General features: G+C 37.8%; 1 long non-coding RNA gene across 1 annotated transcript; it reads left to right on the top strand.

Annotated features, from left to right (window-relative positions):
- The first annotated feature begins 665 nt into the window (after nt 1-665).
- On the top strand, nt 666-2,551 carry LOC106001948. Its single transcript, XR_001175873.1, has 3 exons — nt 666-735; nt 2,184-2,305; nt 2,428-2,551. It is a non-coding gene; the product is annotated as an uncharacterized LOC106001948 (long non-coding RNA).
- Nucleotides 2,552-5,902: the final 3,351 nt, after the last annotated feature.

Here is a 5,902-nt window from a genome sequence, read left to right on the forward strand (position 1 = left end):
TGTGTGTGTGTGTATTTATCCAAGCTGAGTTATCATTCCACTTTCTGTTTGTTTGTTTTTGGGTCCGGTCATGGGGCCTGAATTCTGGGCCTGGGCACTGTCCCTCAGCTCTTCAGCTCAAGGCTAGCACTCTACCACTTGAGCCACAGCGCCACTTCTGGCTTTTTACTTTTTTTGCTTATGTGGTTCTGAGGAATTGATCCGAGGGCCTCGAGCATGCAAGGCAAGCGCTCTACCACTGAGCCACCTTCCCAGCCCCTTTACTTTTACTAATAGTCAAGTCACTTAAACATTAGTTGTTGGGGAGATTAATACTTAGACACTATATTTGATATGGTTATTTCAAATGCTATCTGTGCTTTTATTAAATTACATTCAAAAACTTTGTTGATGGGAGCTTGGTGTTCATTATGTAGTTCTGTGGTAGAGAACCATTTGTGAAGTCGTTTACTGTAACTGCAAGAGAGTGTCACTTAAAGTTGGGGACAAATTACATAGTCTCATTTAAATTGCAGAATTTAAATTACAGAATTATCATAACATGAGGCACTCCCATTGAGCTGATGGGGGTGTGTCTAGGATACCTCAGTTCTTAGATTTGGAAGCCAAATCTATAATGTTTTTATACCTGGTTTATTTGAGGGTTATAAACTCTTCTTCTTTCTTTCTAGATAACAGCAAAAGCATCTATCATTTTTGTTACTCTTCAGTATAATGTTACTCTCCCTGCAACAGGTAGGTAGTGTTCATTAAGAATTTCCTATTGTAGTAGTTCAGTTAAATAAACTGGGACGTATTCACAGATATTTGATTCTGCATTCATCCTCATAGCCCATAATGAGACAGACATTGTTTTGATGGTTTTGTTATATAAGATCTGATTATTGATTTGGGTTGATTTTGTCCTCCATATTGTATGAGAATCCATATTATATGTTTAATGTTTATCTTCTTTTTTGTGTGTGAGTAGCTATGAAATTCCATTGAAGAACTTTATGAGTTGCTTTTTCCAATCTATTAATAAGAAAAAAATTTTAAATCAATATATTAATTTTTTTCCGTGTCCTTTACTTAAGGCTTCTATGGGCACAATGTACTGTTTCAGTTTTTCTGATATATATGTTATATTTTGTATCTAAAATGGCCTTCATTATTACACATAATTATTTTGTTTGCTGTTTTTAAATTGTGTTCTACCTCTTAGCAATTATTTTGATTACAATGTCATTAAACTTTAGGAATTACCAGGTACTTGCCTCCAAACTATACTTTATGTTTCTATTTCAAAATTTTTTATTTCTTTGCAGTGTGAGAATCAAGTTGTTATAGGAAGCTGGCTGTAGTTGAATATAGTATAACTAGTGTGAGTGAGAGATTGATACATCTGGTTAATTAAGTGTGAATATATTCAAGCAGTTAATCTGAACTAAGGTTCTTAATTTGAATGTGAAATCCAGGTACATGACATTGAGTGGGGTTTTGGTTCAGTTATATGTAATTGTATAAATATTTGATTACTCAGATATCAGATTATATAAAACTACCATGTTCTTTTAACATTTAATTATTCCAGAGAAATTCATTTTACCTAAATAGACTCGTACACATAAAACTTGAGAACAAGTGTCAGCAAATCACAAGATTTGATTATTTGTTTTGAAAAAGTAAAGCAATTGTAAGCATTAAAAATTTTGAGTAGTCTTGGCCTCTGCTTTGGCTGCTAAATCGAAACTAAGTCAGCTAAAGATCAAGTCAGTGTTTCCACCAAAATGATAATGTAGTATTTCATTTGAAAGTAGGACTTTTCAAAAGTTCCTGAAAAGAGGCAAAGAGACCAAGTGTAACTCTTCTCAATTTGATCTATACCCCTGAGATAATCCCAGGTTAATGAGTGGGGTCCCCGTCCCCCGTTTTTTGGTCTGTGATGGTGTTACTAACATTTGTCAACTCTTTGTAAGTAATTTCTGATGCTTTGGGTCTTTAGATAGCATTCTCCTCAGTTTTTATTGCCCCCTAAGACTTGAGAAGTCTAGGAACAAATTAGGATGTTTTTAGAGACCTTTTTTTTTTTAAAAAAACTGGGTTAGTCTTCTTTCGTTTGTTTCTATAACTGTGTTGTATTCAGTGCTGTTTTTATAATCTTATGTATATTTTTGTGTATGTGTGTCCTTTTTGGCCTTCAGAGGAGCAAGCTACTGAATCAGCGTCCCTTTATTACTATGGTATCAAAGATTTGGCTACAGTTTTCTTCTACATGCTAGTGGCGATAATTATTCATGCCATAATTCAAGAGTATGTGTTGGATGTAAGTATTCATTCTTAGAAATCTATATTTTGTAAAGCACTAGCTGTCCATGCTATTATAGTCATATATTAAATACATTTTATAATTTACTCTTAATTACTAATAGCTGTTTTTATTTTTAGAAAATTAATAGACGAATGCACTTCTCCAAAACGAAGCACAGCAAATTCAACGAATCTGGTCAGCTTAGTGCATTCTACCTTTTTGCTTGTGTTTGGGGCACATTCATTTTAATCTCTGTAAGTATGTCATTCTTATTATTGTTCTCCATTCTCTTCTTGATTAGAAACTCTATTAAAGTGACAGTGTGAATTAAGCATGCTAGTGATCAATGTCTCTGTTAGTTTTTTTTTTTTTTTTGGTTGGTCATGGGGCTTGAACGCTGGGCCTGGGCGTTGTCCCTAAGTTCTTCAGCTCAAGTTGAGCGCTCTACCACTTGAACCACAGTGCCACTTCTAGTTTTCTGGTGGTTTATTGAAGATAAGAGTCTCACAGTTTCCTGCCTGGGCTGGCTTTGAACTAAGATCCTCAGATCTCAGCATCCTGAGTAGCTAGGATTACAGGCATGAGTCACCGGCTTCCAGCTCTGTTGGTTTTTTTTTTTTTTTTGGTCGGTCGTGGGAGTTGAACTCTGGGCCTGGGCGCTGTCCCTCAGCTCTTCAGCTCAAGGTGAGCGCTCTACCACTTGAGCTACAGCGCCACTTCCTCTGTTGTTTTTTTATACAGAAAAAATTCCCTTCACTGTTTCAGAAAGCCGTCTGCATTTGTAATCATTCTAGGGATTTTTTAAAATATCTTATGATCATTTTCAGATACCTGTATATTAGCAAAAATAAAATCAGAATCTTTACTAGGTCACGTGAGCTACAATGTTTCTAGTCACTCCCTCCTTCAAAAAGATTCCAGTCCTTTTCCAGACAACTTAAAATGTATAATTTTTCAGGGAAAACAATCAAAAGCTTGGGTTGTCTCACTCTAGTGAAGAGGGGGAAGGCAGTATCAACCTTAATCTCTGAAATAAGAATCCCCTACATTTTTATAATATTTCATGGTTTCCTCATTTTTTTAGTTTTGTTAGGCACATAATTTTTTTTTTTTTTTTGCTGTGGGGGGGGGGGTCCAGTCGTGGGGCCTGAACTCTGGGCCTGGGCGCTGTCCCTCAGCTCTTCAGCTCAAGGCTAGCGCTCTACCACTTGGGCCACAGCGCCACTTCCGGCTTTTTTCTTTTTGCTTATGTGGTGCTGAGGAATCGAACCCAGGGCCTCAGGCATGCAAGGCAAGCGCTCTACCACTGAGCCATCTTCCCAGCCCAAAAGCTGCTTTTTTTAAAAATAAAATTTCTTATTTTAAAAAACCACCTCCACCACTGTTGTATTTTCTTTTTCTTGTTTCTTTTTTGGTCCGGTCATGGGGCCTGAACTTTGGGCCTGGGTGCTATCCCTCAGCTCTTCAGCTCAAGGCTAGCGCTCTACCACTTGAGCCACAGCGCCACTTCCGGCTTTTCTCTTTTTGCTTATGTGGTGCTGAGGAATCGAACCCAGGGCCTCAGGCATGCAAGGCAAGCACTCTACCACTGAGCCACCTTCCCAGCCCCACTGTTGTATTTTCTTAAATAAGAATGCCTTTATCTAGAGCATGTGTTCTCCCATTAACCACAATCCCACACTCCTGTGATATTACTCATATCTGTCCCTCATTTTATTTGTTTTGGTATTATTGTTATTGTTCCAGCTTTTTATCCCCATTGTGCAGAGAGATGAACTAATTGACCAGAAATGTAAGTTTCTTTAAAATAATTGGTTCAATCTTCCTAATAAGTTACATTTTTATAAAAGTTTTTCCAGTGGGTTAGTGTTTTGCTTTGACTTCTACAAGATTTTATGTAGTGAAAAAATGAGTTCATTCAGCAGTTCAAAGACTAAAAAGCTATTGGGTGTTCGCAGCTCACACCTGTAATCCTAGCTATTCAAGAGGCTGAGATCTGAGATCATGGTTTGAAGCCAGACCTGATAGGAGAGTCTGTGAGACTCGTGTCCAGTTAACCACCAGAAAACCATAAGTGGAGCCAAAGCTCTAATGGCAGAGTGCTAATCTGTAGCAAAAAAGCTCAGAGATAGCACCCAGGTCCCATGTTCAAGCCCCTTGACCACCACCACCACCACTACCAGCCCCCCCCCCACATAACAATAACAACCTACTGAGCTTCTCTAATAAGAATCAAGGGTTTCCTTGGTCTTTCTTCTCACCAAAGACTAGGAGTATTGACTCACAGATCTTAAGGATCTGTGCAGCCATTCCCATCCTCAGTCATTTGTATGACACTGTTCTGTTTGACCATCTTCGCATACTTCTAATGCATGCTTTTCACTCTCTCCTTGTCCTATGTAATCATACTCAAGACATTTTAATTATTAAGATATATGAATATCTTACTAGTTTATATAAAAGTATAAAGTTAAATACGTGTTTTATTGTATATTATCTAAAATGATTTTATGTAGTATCAAGGATGAAATATGCTTTGGAAAACCCAGGCATATCATGCCCTTAGGGGCAGCTTTATATTCCTAGAATATCTGTTGCACAATATCACTACAAGGAGCTATTTTGAAATTATCATAAAAGAAGGAAAAACAAGATTCCTCTGTTGGTTGAACCTTAGCATATTGTCTCCACACGTTTGTCTCTCTTTCCTTTTATCAGGAGAATTGTTTCACTTATGTATGTAAATGGAAAGAGGATTTAGGTACTGTACAACTTATTTTCAGAAACAGAAGAACCCTTGTAAACTTGGTATTATGTCTTAGGGAATTCTCAGAGTCCCAAAATAAAATACTATATGTGAATCCACTCAGATCCTCTTATAGCTACTGTTATAACACTTGAACTTTACCCAAGAGTTCTCAGCTCAAAACTGTACTTATAAACCCACTGCTCTATCAGAAGATTTGGTGAAGCAGCCTTCACTGAAATGCAAGGGGGGCCATGGTGGACCAGCATGGCCTGTGCCCAGCTACACTAGAGACTAGCGATGTCTTTATGAAGTTCCAGAGTAACATAGCCTACCATGCTGGTCATTTTAATCATTATCTATAGTACCTGAGTAGTGTTAACCAGGCCATTAATGTAAGGAAACCCTAAGAAGATTATCTATCTATAATATATAATATGTATATTACATATTATATGATACATTAGTCTATATTATATATCTATACATAGAAGGTATGTGTATATATGGGTATATCCAGAGAGAGACAGAAGGAGCAAGAGAGAGGGAGCGCGCATTCTAATCCAAGGGGAACAGGAGCAAGTAGAGGCTTGTCATCAGTCAGTGGGTGCTTATTTAATCACTACCTGTGTTGTGCAAGCCAAGGATGAAAACAAGAGTCTTCCTCATAATTCTACCCAATGCATACAATGTATACAATCTAGAATAAAATACTGTCATATAATGCATCACATTGACTTTTTTTTTGGGGGGGGGTCCGGTCGTGGGGTCTGAACTCTGGGCCTGGGCGCTGTCCCTCAGCTCTTCAGCTCAAGGCTAGCGCTCTACCACTTGAGCCACAACACCACTTCCGGCTTTTTTCTTTT

This window comes from Dipodomys ordii, unplaced genomic scaffold (assembly GCF_000151885.1).
Source record: "Dipodomys ordii isolate 6190 unplaced genomic scaffold, Dord_2.0 Scaffold1115, whole genome shotgun sequence".
Taxonomy (NCBI): Eukaryota; Metazoa; Chordata; class Mammalia; order Rodentia; family Heteromyidae; genus Dipodomys; species Dipodomys ordii.